Here is a 17214-nt window from a genome sequence, read left to right as displayed (position 1 = left end):
ATTATTAATTATATTGTAGCTTTCTTAGACCTAGATTTGGAGTTTGGCGGTAGCCGTGAAAACCAGCGTTAGAGGCTCCTAACGCTGGTTTTAGGCTACCGCCGGTATTTAGAGTCACTCAAAATAGGGTCTAACGCTCACTTTTCAGCCGCGACTTTTCCATACCGCAGATCCCCTTACGTCAATTGCGTATCCTATCTTTTCAATGGGATCTTCCTAACTCCGGTATTTAGAGTCGTTTCTGAAGTGAGCGTTAGACATCTAACGACAAAACTCCAGCCGCAGGAAAAAAGTCAGTAGTTAAGAGCTTTCTGGGCTAACGCCGGTTTATAAAGCTCTTAACTACTGTACTCTAAAGTACACTAACACCCATAAACTACCTATGTACCCCTAAACCGAGGTCCCCCCACATCGCCGCCACTCGATTAAATTTTTTTAACCCCTAATCTGCCGACCGCCACCTACGTTATCCTTATGTACCCCTAATCTGCTGCCCCTAACACCGCCGACCCCTGTATTATATTTATTAACCCCTAATCTGCCCCTCACAACGTCTCCGCCAGCTACCTACACTTATTAACCCCTAATCTGCCGTCCGCACGCCGCCGCCAGCTACATTATCCCTATGTACCCCTAATCTGCTGCCCCTAACACCGCCGACCCCTATATTATATTTATTAACCCTCTAATCTGCTCCCCACAACGTCGCCTCCACCTGCCTACACTTATTAACCCCTAATCTGCCGAGCGGACCTGAGCGCTACTATAATAAAGTTATTAACCCCTAATCCGCCTCACTAACCCTATAATAAATAGTATTAACCCCTAATCTGCCCTCCATAACATCGCCGACACCTAACTTAAATTATTAACCCCTAATCTGCCGACCGGAGCTCACCGCTATTCTAATAAATGGATTAACCCCTAAAGCTAAGTCTAACCCTAATACTAACACCCCCCTAAGTTAAATATAATTTAAATCTAACGAAATAAATTAACTCTTATTAAATAAATTATTCATATTTAAAGATAAATACTTACCAGTAAAATAAATCCTAATATAGCTACAATATAAATTATATTTATATTATAGCTATTTTAGGATTTATATTTATTTTACAGGTAACTTTGTATTTATTTTAACCAGGTACAATAGCTATTAAATAGTTAAGAACTATTTAATAGCTAAAATAGTTAAAATAATTACAAATTTACCTGTAAAAGAAATCCTAACCTAAGTTACAATTAAAACTAACACTATACTATCAATAAATGAATTAAATAAACTACCTACAATTACCTACAATTAACCTAACGCTACACTATCAATAAATTAATTAAATACAATTCCTACAAATAAATACAATTAAATAAACTTGCTAAAGTACAAAAAATAAAAAAGAACTAAGTTACAAAAAATAAAAAAGATATCTACAAACATAAGAAAAATATTACAACAATTTTAAACTAATTACACCTACTCTAAGCCCCCTAATAAAACAACAAAGCCCCCCAAAATAAAAAATGCCCTTCCCTATTCTAAATTTCTAAAGTTAAAAGCTCTTTTACCTTATCAGCCCTGAACAGGGCCCTTTGCGGGGCATGCCCCAAGAAGTTCAGCTCTTTTGCCTGTAAAAAAAAAACATACAATACCCCCCCCCCAACATTACAACCCACCACCCACATTACCCTAATCTAACCCAAACCCCCCTTAAATAAACCTAACACTAAGCCCCTGAAGATCATCCTACCTTGTCTTCACCTCACCAGGACGACGTCATTTAAAGGAACCTTCATTCTTCAGTTGGACTTCGTTTGAAGAGGATGCTCCACGTCGGATATCTTGAAGATGGACCCGCTCCGCGCTGGATGGATGAAGATAGAAGATACCGCCTGGATGAAGACTTCTGCCCATCTGGAGGACCTCTTCTGGCCGGCTTGGATGAAGACTTCTGCCCGTCTGGAGGACCACTTTGCCCGGCTTCGTTGAGGACTTCGGCCTGGCTGGGTGAAGACTTCTAAAGGTAGGGTAATCTTCAAGGGGTTAGTATTAGGTTTTATTAAGGGGGTTTTGGGTGGGTTTTAGAGTAGGGTTGGGTGTATGGGTGGTGGGTTTTAATGTTGGGGGGGTATTGTACTTTTTTTGCAGGTAATAGAGCTGATTATTTTGGGGTAATGCCCCACAAAAGGCCCTTTTAAGGGCTATTTGTTATTTAGTACAGGGCTTTTTATTATTTTTGGGGGCTTTTTATTTTATTAGGGGGATTAGATTAGGTGTAATTAGTTTAAAAAACTTGTAATTATTTTATTATTTTCTGTAATGTAGTGGGTTTTTTTCGTACTTTAGATAACTTTTTAAAATTGTATTTAATTGTATTTAGTTTAGGTAATTAATTTAATTATAGTGTAGGTGTAATTGTAACTTAGGTTAGGATTTATTTTACAGGTAAATTTGAATTTATTTTTAACTAGGTAGCTATTAAATAGTTAATAACTATTTAATAATTATTCTACCTAGTTAAAATAAATACAAAGTTGCCTGTAAAATAAAAATAGATCCTACACTAGCTACAATGTAACTATTAGTTATATTGTAGCTAGCTTAGGGTTTATTTTATAGGTAAGTATTTAGTTTTAAATAGGAATAATTTAGTTAATGATAGTTATTTTATTTAGATTTATATTTAAGTTAGGGGGTGTTAGGGTTAGACTTAGATTTAGGGGTTAATACATTTAATATAGTTGCAGGGACGTTGGGGCGGCAGATTAGGGGTTAATACGTGTAGGTATGTTGCGGTGACATTGGGGATGGCAGATTAGGGGTTAATAAATATAATGTAGGTGTCGGCGATGTTGGAGTGCGGTAGATTAGGGTTTCATGAGTATAATGTAGGTGGCGGCGGTGTCCGGAGCTTCAGATTAGGGGTTTATTAATATAATGCAGATGTCGGTAATGTAAGGGGCGGCAGATTAGGGGTTAATAAGTGTAAGATTAGGGGTGTTTAGACTCGGGGTTCATGTTAGGGTGTTAGGTGTAGACATAACTTTTATTTCCCCATAGGAATCAATGGGGCTGCGTTAGGAGCTTTACGCTGCTTTTTTTTGCAGGTGTTAGGTTTTTTTTCAGCTGGCTCTCTCCCATTGATCCCTATGGGGAAATCGTGCACAAGCACGTTTTGCCAGCTCACCGCTACCGTAAGCAGCGCTGGTATTGAGGTGAGATGTTGAGCAAAATTTTGCTCTTTGCTCACTTTTTTTGCGGCTAATGCCGGGTTTGTAGAAACCCATAATACCAGCGTTGTCTGTAGGTGAGCAGTGAGGGAAAACTGCTCATTAACATAGCACAGCATTACAGAGAAAACTCGTAATCTAGGCATTTGTTTTTTAGGGGGGAGAGAGTCTACTTTCATAAAGAAAGTTACACACTGATTTCCATCATGGAAGAACTGTAGATTATTGTTATAAAAATGTATTCTTTAGATGGATTTTTGAAGAAGTAAATAGTTTAAACAGATTTCCTTTTGCCTTTGATCAAATCTGTACATTTTGTTCTTCCTTCCATCAAAATATAATTAATTAAATAAATCAGCAATAACCACCATATGGTGTTGACAAATTACTCAAAAGCACAAACACAAAACACTATGGGGCCTAGTTATCAAGCCATCTACTTTACCTGCCTTCGCCGGTCCAATACGCCCGCCTAAGCTCGCCTACCATCGCCGCCGCAGACCTGAAAAATTTCACCTAAGTTATCAATAAAGCTGTCAAAAAGCTGCGCACCAAGTACGGGGCGATGAGCAGCGGACTGTGCTAGTTATCACTCATCCGATCTCGCTGCGCTTCGGCTTTTTTACACCTTTATTGCTAGCCTGTCACTAAGCACCCACACTAACTACACTGTTCTACCCCCTATACCGGCGCCCCCGGAGCCCCCCGCAACTCAATAAAGTTATTAACCCCTAAACCGCCGCTCCTAGACCCCGCCGCAACTCTTATAAATGTATTAACCCCTAAACCGCCGCTCCCAGACACCGCCGCCACCCACATTATACCTAGTAACCCCCATCCTGCCCCCCTATACCGTCGCCACCTATAATAAATTTATTAACACCTATCCTGACGATCCCAGACCTCGCCGCAACTAAATAAATAGTTTAACCCCTAAACCGCCGCTCCCCTAAACCGTGCACCCCTATCCTGCCCCCCCCTACACTGCCGTCACTGTAATAAAATTATTAACCCCTAAACCTAAGTCTAACACTAACGCTAAAACCCCCCTAACTTAAATATTAATTAAATAAATCTAAATAATATTTCTCTTATTAACTAAATTAATCCTATTTAAAACTAAATACTTACCTTTAAAATAAACCCTAATATAGCTACAATATAAATAATAATTATATTGTAGCTATCTTAGGATTTATTTTTATTTTACAGGCATCTTTCAATTTATTTTAACTAGGTACAATAGCTATTAAATAGTTATTAACTATTTAATAGCTACCTAGCTAAAATAAAGATAAATTTACCTGTAAAATAAAAACTAACCTAAGTTACAATTATACCTATCACTACACTATCATTAAATAAATTATTCCTGTTTAAAACTAAATACTTACCTGTAACATAAACCCTAAGATAGCTACAATGTAATTAATAATTACATTGTAGCTATTTTAGGATTTATATTTATTTTACAGGTAACTTTGTATTTATTTTAGCTAGTTAGAATAGTTATTAAATAGTTATTAACTATTTAATAACTACCTAGCTAAAAGAAATACAAAATTACCTGTAAAATAAATCCTAACCTAAGTTACAATTAAACATAACACTACACTATCATTAAATTAATTTAAAAAATTACCTACAAATAACTACAATTAAATACAATTACATAAACTAACTAAAGTACAAAAAATAAAAAAAGCTGTTACAAAAAATAAAAAAAATAAGTTACAAACATTTAAAAAATATTACAACAATTTTAAGCTACTTACACCTAATCTAAGCCCCCTAATAAAATAACAAAGCCCCCCAAAATAAAAAAATTCCCTACCCTATTCTAAATTAAAAAGTTCAAAGCTCTTTTACCTTACCAGCCCTTAAAAGGGCCTTTTGCAGGGCATGCCCCAAAGAATTCAGCTCTTTTGCCTGTAAAAGAAAAATACAACCCCCCCCATCATTAAAACCCACCACCCACATACCCCTAATCTAACCCAAACCCCCTTAAATAAACCTAACACTACCCCCCTGAAGATCATCCTACCTTTAGTCGTCTTCAGCCAGCCGACCATCGATGGAACCAAAGAGGAGATCCGGAGCGACAGAAGTCATCATCCAAGGGGCGCTGAAGAAATCTTCCATCCGATGAATTCATCATCCAGGCGGCGCTGAAGAAGTCTTCCATCCAGGTGATGTCATCTTCCAAGCGGCATCTTCAATCTTCATCCATCCAGAGCGGAGCCATCTTCAGACGAGCCGACGCGGAGCCATCCTCTTCTTCCCGATGACTACCGACAAATGGATATTCCTTTAAGGGACGTCATCCAAGATGGCGTCCCTTCAATACCGATTGGCTGATAGGATTCTATCAGCCAATCGGAATTAAGGTAGGAAAAATCTGATTGGCTGATTGAATTGTTCCGATCAGCCAATAGAATGCAAGCTCAATCTGATTGGCTGATTGGATCAGCCAATCGGATTGAACTTCAATCTGATTGGCTGATTCAATCAGCCAATCAGATTTTTCCTACCTTAATTCCGATTGGCTGATAGAATCCTATCAGCCAATTGGAATTGAAGGGACGCCATCTTGGATGACGTCCCTTAAAGGAATATCCATTCATCGGTAGTCGTCGGGAAGAAGAGGATGGCTCCGCGTCGGCTCGTCTGAAGATGGCTCCACTCCGGATGGATGAAGATTGAAGACGCCGCTTGGAAGATGACATCGCCCGGATGAAAGAATTCTTCAGCGCCGCCTGGATGATGACTTCATCGGATGGAAGATTTCTTCAGCGCCTCTTGGATGATGACTTCTGCCGCTCCGGATCTCCTCTTTGGTTCCATCGATGGTCGGCTGGCTGAAGACGACTAAAGGTAGGATGATCTTCAGGGGGGGTAGTGTTAGGTTTTTTTAAGGGGGGTTTGGGTTAGATTAGGGGTATGTGGGTGGTGGGTTTTAATGTTGGGGGGTTGTATTTTTCTTTTACAGGCAAAAGAGCTGAATTCTTTGGGGCATGCCCCGCAAAAGGTATTTTAGAATAGGGTAGGGCATTTTTTTATTTTGGGGGGCTTTGTTATTTTATTAGGGGGCTTAGATTAGGTGTAAGTAGCTTAAAATTGTTGTAATATTTTTTAAATGTTTGTTGTAACTTATTTTTTTTATTTTTTGTAACTTAGCTTTTTTATTTTTTGTACTTTAGTTAGTTTATTTAATTGTATTTAATTGTAGTTATTTGTAGGTAATTTTTTAAATTAATTTAATGATAGTGTAGTGTTAGGTTTAATTGTAACTTAGGTTAGGATTTATTTTACAGGTAAGTTTGTATTTCTTTTAGCTAGGTAGTTATTAAATAGTTAATAACTATTTAATAACTATTCTAACTAGCTAAAATAAATAGTTGCCTGTAAAATAAATATAAATCCTAAAATAGCTACAATGTAATTATTAATTATATTGTAGCTTTCTTAGACCTAGATTTGGAGTTTGGCGGTAGCCGTGAAAACCAGCGTTAGAGGCTCCTAACGCTGGTTTTAGGCTACCGCCGGTATTTAGAGTCACTCAAAATAGGGTCTAACGCTCACTTTTCAGCCGCGACTTTTCCATACCGCAGATCCCCTTACGTCAATTGCGTATCCTATCTTTTCAATGGGATCTTCCTAACTCCGGTATTTAGAGTCGTTTCTGAAGTGAGCGTTAGACATCTAACAACAAAACTCCAGCCGCAGGAAAAAAGTCAGTAGTTAAGAGCTTTCTGGGCTAACGCCGGTTTATAAAGCTCTTAACTACTGTACTCTAAAGTACACTAACACCCATAAACTACCTATGTACCCCTAAACCGAGGTCCCCCCACATCGCCGCCACTCGATTAAATTTTTTTAACCCCTAATCTGCCGACCGCCACCTACGTTATCCTTATGTACCCCTAATCTGCTGCCCCTAACACCGCCGACCCCTGTATTATATTTATTAACCCCTAATCTGCCCCTCACAACGTCTCCGCCAGCTACCTACACTTATTAACCCCTAATCTGCCGTCCGCACGCCGCCGCCAGCTACATTATCCCTATGTACCCCTAATCTGCTGCCCCTAACACCGCCGACCCCTATATTATATTTATTAAACCCTAATCTGCCCCCCACAACGTCGCCTCCACCTGCCTACACTTATTAACCCCTAATCTGCCGAGCGGACCTGAGCGCTACTATAATAAAGTTATTAACCCCTAATCCGCCTCACTAACCCTATAATAAATAGTATTAACCCCTAATCTGCCCTCCCTAACATCGCCGACACCTAACTTAAATTATTAACCCCTAATCTGCCGACCGGAGCTCACCGCTATTTTAATAAATGGATTAACCCCTAAAGCTAAGTCTAACCCTAATACTAACACCCCCCTAAGTTAAATATAATTTAAATCTAACGAAATAAATTAACTCTTATTAAATAAATTATTCATATTTAAAGATAAATACTTACCAGTAAAATAAATCCTAATATAGCTACAATATAAATTATATTTATATTATAGCTATTTTAGGATTTATATTTATTTTACAGGTAACTTTGTATTTATTTTTACCAGGTACAATAGCTATTAAATAGTTAAGAACTATTTAATAGCTAAAATAGTTAAAATAATTACAAATTTACCTGTAAAAGAAATCCTAACCTAAGTTACAATTAAAACTAACACTATACTATCAATAAATTAATTAAATAAACTACCTACAATTACCTACAATTAACCTAACGCTACACTATCAATAAATTAATTAAATACAATTCCTACAAATAAATACAATTAAATAAACTTGCTAAAGTACAAAAAATAAAAAAGAACTAAGTTACAAAAAATAAAAAAGATATCTACAAACATAAGAAAAATATTACAACAATTTTAAACTAATTACACCTACTCTAAGCCCCCTAATAAAACAACAAAGCCCCCCAAAATAAAAAATGCCCTTCCCTATTCTAAATGTCTAAAGTTAAAAGCTCTTTTACCTTACCAGCCCTGAACAGGATCCTTTGCGGGGCATGCCCCAAGAAGTTCAGCTCTTTTGCCTGTAAAAAAAAAACATACAATACCCCCCCCCCAACATTACAACCCACCACCCACATACCCCTAATCTAACCCAAACCCCCCTTAAATAAACCTAACACTAAGCCCCTGAAGATCATCCTACCTTGTCTTCACCTCACCAGGTATCACCGATCCGTCCTGGCTCCAAAATCTTCATCCAACCCAAGCGGGGGTTGGCGATCCATCATCCGGTGCCTGAAGAGGTCCAGAAGAGGCTCCAAAGTCTTCATCCTATCCGGGAAGAAGAGGCGATCCGGACCGGCAACCATCTTGATCCAAGCGGCATCTTCTATCTTCATCCGATGACGACGGGCTCCATCCTGAAGACCTCCACCGCGGACCCATCTTCTTCCGGCGACGTCCAACTGCAGAATGACGGTTCCTTTAAGGGACGTCATCCAAGATGGCGTCCCTCGAATTCCGATTGGCTGATAGGATTCTATCAGCCAATCAGAATTAAGGTAGGAATATTCTGATTGGCTGATGGAATCAGCCAATCAGAATCAAGTTCAATCCGATTGGCTGATCCAATCAGCCAATCAGATTGAGCTCGCATTCTATTGGCTGATCGGAACAGCCAATAGAATGCGAGCTCAATCTGATTGGCTGATTGGATCAGCCAATCGGATTGAACTTGATTCTGATTGGCTGATTCCATCAGCCAATCAGAATATTCCTACCTTAATTCCGATTGGCTGATAGAATCCTATCAGCCAATCGGAATTCGAGGGACGCCATCTTGGATGACGTCCCTTAAAGGAACCGTCATTCGGCTAGTAGGCGTCGGGAGAAGAGGATGTTCCACGTCGGAGGTCTGCAAGATGGATCCGGAAGAAAGAAGATTGAAGATGCCGTTGATAGAAGACTTCATCCGGATCATGGACCTCTTCAGCTTCCGCTTGGATGAAGACTTCATCCGGATCATGGACCTCTTCAGCTCCCGCTTGGATGAAGACTTCAGCCGGATCATGGACCTCTTCAGCCCCCCGCTTGGGCTTGGATCAGGACATCAGAGGAGCTCTTCAGGACGGATCGGTGAACCTGGCAGGGTGAAGATAAGGTAGGAAAATCTTCAGGGGCTTAGTGTTAGGTTTATTTAAGGGGGGTTTGGGTTAGATTAGGGGTATGTGGGTGGTGGGTTGTAATGTTGGGGGGGTATTGTATGTTTTTTTTTACAGGCAAAAGAGCTGAATTCTTTGGGGCATGCCCCGCAAAGGGCCCTGTTCAGGGCTGGCAAGGTAAAAGAGCTTTGAACTGTAGTAATTTAGAATAGGGTAGGGCATTTTTTTATTTTGGGGGGTCTTTGTTATTTTATTAGGGGGCTTAGAGTAGGTGTAATTAGTTTAAAATTGTTGTAATATTTTTCTTATGTTTGTAAATATTTTTTTATTTTTTGTAACTTAGTTATTTTTTTTTTTTGTACTTTAGCTAGTTTATTTAATTGTATTTATTTGTAGCAATTGTATTTAATTAATTTATTGATAGTGTAGTGTTAGGTTTATTGTAGGTAGTTTATTTAATTAATTTATTGATAGTCTAGTGTTAGGTTTATTTGTAACTTAGGTTAGGATTTATTTTACAGGTAATTTTGTAAATATTTTAACTAGGTAGCTATTAAATAGTTCTTAACTATTTAATAGCTATTGTACCTGGTTAAAATAAATACAAAGTTACCTGTAAAATAAATATTAATCCTAAAATAGCTATAATATAAATAGAATTTATATTGTAGCTATATTAGGATTTATTTTACAGGTAAGTATTTATCTTTAAATAGGAATAATTTATTTAATAAGAGTTAATTAATTTCGTTAGATTTAAATTATATTTAACTTAGGGGGGTGTTAGTATTAGGGTTAGACTTAGCTTTAGGGGTTAATCCATTTATTAGAATAGCGGTGAGCTCCGGTCGGCAGATTAGGGGTTAATAATTGAAGTTAGGTGTCGGCGATGTTAGGGAGGGCAGATTAGGGGTTAATACTATTTATGATAGGGTTAGTGAGGCGGATTAGGGGTTAATAACTTTATTATAGTAGCGGATTAGGGGTTAATAAGTGTAGGCAGGTGGAGGCGACGTTGTGGGGGGCAGATTAGGGGTTAATAAATATAATATAGGGGTCGGCGATGTTAGGGCAGCAGATTAGGGGTACATAGGGATAATGTAAGTAGCGGCGGTTTACGGAGCGGCAGATTAGGGGTTAATAATAATATGCAGGGGTCAGCGATAGCGGGGGCGGCAGATTAGGGGTTAATAAGTGTAAGGTTAGGGGTGTTTAGACTCGGGGTACATGTTAGAGTGTTAAGTGCAGACGTAGGAAGGGTTACCGCATAGCAAACAATGGGGCTGCGTTAGGAGCTGAACGCGGCTTTTTTGCAGGTGTTAGGGTTTTTTTCAGCTCAAACAGCCCCATTGTTTCCTATGGGGGAATCGTGCACGAGCACGTTTTTGAGGCTGGCCGCGTCCGTAAGCAACTCTGGTATCGAGAGTTGAAGCTGCGTTAAAAATGCTCTACGCTCCTTTTTTGGAGCCTAACGCAGCCTTTATGTGGACTCTCAATACCAGAGTTATTTTTATGGTGCGGCCAGTAAAACGCGGGTGTTAGTTTTTCGGCTCGTTACCGACAAAACTCCAAATCTAGCCGTTAGGGTTTATTTTACAGGTAAGTATTTAGTTTTAAATAGAAATAATTTATTTAAGTATAGTGCAGAGTTAGGTGTAATTGGAACTTAGGATAGTTTTTATTTTACAGGTAAATTTCTCTTTATTTTAGCTAGGTAGCTATTAAATAGTTAAAAACTATTTAATAGCTATTGTATCTAGTTAAAATAAATTTAAATTTACCTGTAAAATAAAAATAAATCCTAAGATAGCTAGAATATAATTATTATTTATATTGTAGCTATATTAGGGTTTATTTTAAAGGTAAGTATTTAGTTTTAAAATAGGATTAATTTATTTAATAAGAGAAATATTATTTAGATTTATTTAATTAATATTTAAGTTAGGGGGGTGTTAGGGTTAGGGTTAGACTTAGGTTTAGGGGTTAATAATTTTATTACAGTTGCGGCGGTGTAGTGGGGGGCAGGATAGGAGTTAAAGGGACATTATACACTCATTTTTTCTTTGCATAAATGTTTTGTAGATGATCTATTTATATAGTCCATAAAGTTTTTTTTTTAAATTAATGTATAGTTTTGCTTATTTTTAAATAACATTGCTCTGATTTTCAGACTCCTAACCAAGCCCCAATGTTTTATGTGAATACGCTCGACTACCTTCTCCAGCTTGCTCCTGTTTGTGTAAAGGGTCTTTTCATATGCAAAAGAAGGGGGAGGGGGGGAGTGTCTTATTTCCCACTTGCAGTGGGCTTTCCAACTACCTTTTCAACAGAGCCAAACTGACAGCTTCTAAGTAAGTTTTTAAACAGTTTTATACTTGATTTTTATATCAGTATCTGTGCATCTTCTTCTTTATAGTAGTGTCTATTACATGCAGTTATATGAAAATGAGTGTATACTGTCCCTTTAATACATTTATTATAGGTGGCGACGGTATAGGGGGGGCAGGAGAGGGGTTAATAGGTATCATGTAGGTGGCGGCGGGGTCTGGGAGCGGCGGTTTAGGGGTTAATACATATATTATAGTATCGGCGGGGACCGGGAGCGGCGGTTTAGGGGTTAACATTTTTAGTATAGCTTGCGGTGGGCTCCGGGAGCGGCGGTTTAGGGGTTAATCAGTTTATTAGAGTGGCGGTGGGCTCCAGGAGCGGCGGTTTAGGGGTTAACATATTTAGTATAGCTTGCGGTGGGCTCCGGGAGCGGCGGTTTAGGGGTTAATCAGTTTATTAGAGTGGTGGTGGGCTCCGGGAGCGGTGGTTTTGGGGTTAACATATTTAGCATAGCTTGCGGTGGGCTCCGGGAGCGGCGGTTTAGGGGTTAATCAGTTTATTATAGCTTGCGGTGGGCTCTGGGAGTGGCGGTTTAGGGGGTAATACATTTATTTAGTTGCGGCGGTGTAGGGGGGGCAGATTAGGGGTGTTTAGACTCGGGGTACATGTTAAGGAGTTAGGTGTAGACAGCTCCCATAGGAATCAATGGGATGTCTGGCAGCAGCGAACATGAACTTTCGCTATGGTCAGACTCCTATTGATTTCTATGGGATCCACCGCCTCCAGGGCGGCAGATTGAAAACCAGGTACGCTGGGCCGGAAAAGTGCTGAGCGTACCTGCTAGTTTTTTGATAACTAGCAAAAGTAGTCAGATTGTGCCGAACTTGTGTTCGGAACATCTGGAGTGACGTAAGAATCGATCTGTGTCGGACTGAGTCCGGCGGATCGAAGCTTACGTCACTAAATTCTACTTTTGCCGGTATCTAGGGCTTGATAACTTAGGCGAATCAGCCTCGCCACAAATACGCTGTGGAATTCCAGCGTATTTGAGGTTGACGGCTTGATAACTAGGCCCCTATGTAAAATTGGCACCAATGAGTGGTGCAAAATTACAACCTCAGCATATTATTATTATTATTATTATTATTATTATTATTATTCTTTATTTATAAAGAACCAACAGATTCCGCAGCGCTGTCCATGGGTACAAAGATAAAAGTACAGTACAATACAATATAGAAGACACCAAAGTTTAACAAAACAAATACAGGGGGAATTGAGGGCCCTGTTCCCGTGGGAACTTACAATCTAGATGGTAGGAGGGTGACAAACAGGAGGTGGGGACTGCAAAGGTGAGAATGATGTTAGTGTGGAGTTAGATGGGGCAGCAGTTAGGCAGGTAGAATTCATTTTTTACTTATTTAGAGATAGGCTTCCATGAACAGAAAGGTCTTTAGGGAGCATTTAAAGGAGGAAAGGTTAGGGGAAAGTCTAACAGCTCTGGGAAGTGCATTCCAGATGGTTGGTGCTGCACGAGAGAAGTCCTGTAGCCTGGCATGGGAGGAGGTGATGGTAGAAGATGCAAGGAGCAGGTCATTGTTGGATCTTAGGGGGCGGGCTGGAGTATATTTCTTGATGAGTGAGGACAGGTAGGGGGGCTGCGTTGGTAAGGGCTTTGTAGGTCAGGATGAGAATTTTGAATTTAATTCTGCTGTGGATGGGTAGCCAGCGAAGGGACTCGCAGAGAGGTGCAGCAGATACAGAGTGTCGGGAGAGGTGGATTAGCCTAGCAGAGGCATTTAGGATGGATTGAAGAGGGGAGAGAGGGAGGCCAGTTAGTAGGTTATTACAGTAGTCAAGTCGGGAGCATAGCAACCCACGTCCAGAAAACAACAATTGCCTAGATTACAAGTAGTCAATATTCATAGAGCAGGGTGCACTATTAATATTGCAGGACCGTGCTAAGATTAGCACACAATCTGGTATTACAAGTCTATGGTAAAGAAGAATATCCAGAAAATGTTTAGAGTTGCAGACAGCCCTTTAGAGCACCCTATACTTTCAATGGATATCACAACTGTTCTAAAAATTGCATATTACAAGTTGAAAGTTATGTGTTGTTCTTAAGCGGAACATGTAACATCTAAAAAAAAAATTAGCACAATGTCGACTTGAGACCTGAAGTAAGGCGTTAGGGTTATAAGAAAAGTATAATAAAAGGACGTCAAACAAGGTGTTTAACTGGAAAGGGCTCAAAGGTGTGTTTGTTTATATATGTGTTTATGAGTGTACATATGTATATGCACACATGTATACAAACAAATGCAGATTTGTACCAAAAATAGTATTTTCTTTTTCATAAATGAAAACAAATATCTGAATGAATGCATCAGCAAAATTTAAAGAAAACGAAAAAATTAGTTTACTTCAAATACTCTGAAAGGCTTAATACTTACCTCATCTAGCTCTGGAGAGCACGCTAACCTGATTCTCTTCTTGCCAGGTTGATGGCCTCACTAACAGGAGGCTTTCTGCGCTTGGCACCCAGGATATGCACTAACTTTAGTGCAGGTCCTGGGAGCCAAACGGTAAAGCTTCCTGTTAATATGGCCAGGGCACTGGCAAGAAGAGGAATGGGTTAGCACAATGTCCAGAGCGCATTAGAGAGAGATAGAGAGGGAGAGTTTGTGTGCATGAGATGTTGTGTATGTGAGAGTTTGTATGTGAGAATGAGAGAAAATGTGTGTGTGTGAGTGAGTGAGTGTGTGTGTGAGAGAGAGAGTATGTGTAGAAGGGTGTGAAAGTGTGTGTGAGAGAGATTGTGTGTGAGTGTGAAAGTTAAAAAGTGTGTGTCTGTTATGCAACAAAAATATTATACCTGGGTGGAGCATATCTAGATTTCAGCAAAGCATTTGACACCGTCCTACACAACAAACTAACTCACAAACTGTATCTCCTTGGTCTAGACTCAAAAATTGTGAATTGGGTAGAATGCTGTCTTAAGAATAGAAAACAGAGTGTCTTAGTAAATGGAGTACATTAAGCCGAGGGGGCTGTTACTAGTGGTGTTCCTCAGGGGTCAATTCTGGAGCCTGTTTGTGTTCAGGCTCCAGAACTCCAGTATGAGAGAGTGTATGTGAGAGTGTGTGTGTGAGTGAGTGTGAGAAAGTGTGTGTATGTTTATGTGTGAGGTTGAGTACCTTTAAAATACTACATAGATAGATAGATAGATGAATAGATAGACATATATATTTTTAATATATATACCTAAATATATAGCTATATATTTAAAAATAAAAATAACAGTTCTTCTGATGAACAAAGGTATTTCAAGTATTTCTTAATTCACCTTCTACTTTAGCACAGTTGGCCTAGCGTACCTTTGGGCTAGTGTTTAAGCAAAAGGCAGTAAAGGCTTTTGTAGTGTGCCCCATAGAAGTCTAATGGAGGAGGGAGTTAGTGTGGCCACGCTATCTGACCTCCAGATGTTATTGCGGGTTCGGTTACACTCAAACTTTAAGCTTTCCACTTGCAATATGAGTGCAAAAATAGGAGCATTTAAGCTTGTGTGCTAAGATGTTTGGCCTCCACTACTAGGGAAAAATATAAGTACTTTATAAAAAAGAGCATTGATGAGAGATTGTAAGGTCTTTAGATGACACTATAGTACGGAACATACATCAGAGATATCAGCATCAGAGATATCAGCAAAGGGCTACAGGGGAATGTATGTCTGTTTGCAGATGATACAAAAAATTGTAATAAAGTAGATGTTCCGGGGGGGGGGTATACAAAATGAGAAGTGATATACAACAATTGGAGGATTGAACAATTGACTGGTATCTAAAGTTTAACACAGCAAAGTGTAAAATAATGCACTTAGGGAAGAAAAATCCAAACATTAGTTACAGACTCAATGACACTTTACTGACTGTTACAAATGAGGAACAGAACTTATTATTTCAGATTATTTAAAATGTAGTAAACAATGTAGTACTGCAGCAAGAAAGGCCAGCAGAATGTGTGGATGTATTGGTAGAGGTATTTGCAGCAGAAATATAAAGGTTTTTAAATAGCTTTACAGATCATTAGTTAGGCCTCATCTTGAGTACTGTGTGCAGTTTTGGAGGCCATATCTCCAGAAAGATATATACAAACTTGAATCTGTGTAAAGGAAGGCTACCAAAATGGTACATGGTCTGAAAGATAAAATGTACCAGGGAGGCTCAATGACCTAAATAAATTTAGCTTAGTGGAGAGAAGGGAAAGAGGTGATATGATAGCAACTTTCAAGTATATTAAAGGGCTTAGTAAAGCTGAGGCTTTTAGTATTTTACATAAAAAGAAAAATTCACGAACAAGGGGTCATGATCTCAAGCTGAAGGGTAGTAGATTCAGAAATAATTTGAGGAAGCACTTCTTTACCGAAAGGGTGATTGATTAATAGAATAAACTTCCACAAGAGGTGATAATGACAAACACTTTTGGGGACTTTAATAATGTCTGGGATCCAATAGGATTGAGCTTGCATTCTATTGGCTGATTGGATCAGCCAATAGGATTGAACTTCAATCCTATTGGCTGATTGCATCAGCCAATAGGATTTTTTCTACCTTAATTCTGATTGGCTGATAGAATTCTATCTGCCAATCGGAATTGAAGGGACGCCATCTTAGATGACGTCACATAGAGGTACCTTCATTCTGTGTTAGCCATCGATTGAAGAGGATGCTCCGCGTCAGATGTTTTGAAGATGGACCCGCTCCATGCCGGATGGATGAAGATAGAATATGCCGTCTGGATGAAGACTTCTGCCCGTCTGGAGGACCACTTTGCCCGGCTTGGATGAAGACTTCTCCCGGCTTTGTTGAGGACTTTGGCCCGGTTGGATGAAGACTTCTCCCGGTAAGGTGATCTTCAAGGGGTTAGTGTTAGGATTTTTTAAGGGGGTATTGGGTGGGTTTTAGAGTAGAGTTTGTTGTGTGGGTGTTGGGTTTTAATGTTGGGGGGATTTGTATATTTTTTACAGGTAAAAGAGCTGTTTACTTTTGGGCAATGCCCTGCAAAAGGTAATTTAGTGCAGGGTAGGGCTTTTTTTATTCTGGGGGGGGGCTATTTATTTTGTTAGGGGATCAGATAAGGTGTAATTAGTTTAAAAATCTTGTAATTTATTAATTATTTTCTGTAATTTAGTGTCTGTTTTTTGTACTTTAGATAATTTTATTTAATTGTATTTAATTTAGGGAATAATTTAATTGTAGTGTAGTGTTAGGTATAATTGTAACTTAGGTTAGGTTTTATTTTACAGGTACTTTTGTATTTATTTTAACTAGGTAGTTATTAAATAGTTAATAACTAATAAATATTCTACCTAGTTAAAATAAATATAAACTTGCCTGTAAAATAAAAATAAACCCTAAGCTAGCTACAATGTAACTATTAGTTTTATTGTAGCTAGCTTAGGGTTTATTTTATAGGTAAGCATTTAGTTTTAAATAGGAATTAT

The sequence above is a fragment of the Bombina bombina genome, chromosome 4 (genome assembly GCF_027579735.1).
Source record: "Bombina bombina isolate aBomBom1 chromosome 4, aBomBom1.pri, whole genome shotgun sequence".
NCBI lineage: Eukaryota > Metazoa > Chordata > Amphibia > Anura > Bombinatoridae > Bombina > Bombina bombina.
The sequence above is the reverse complement of the archived record's forward strand: the minus strand, read 5'-3'. Positions refer to the sequence as shown.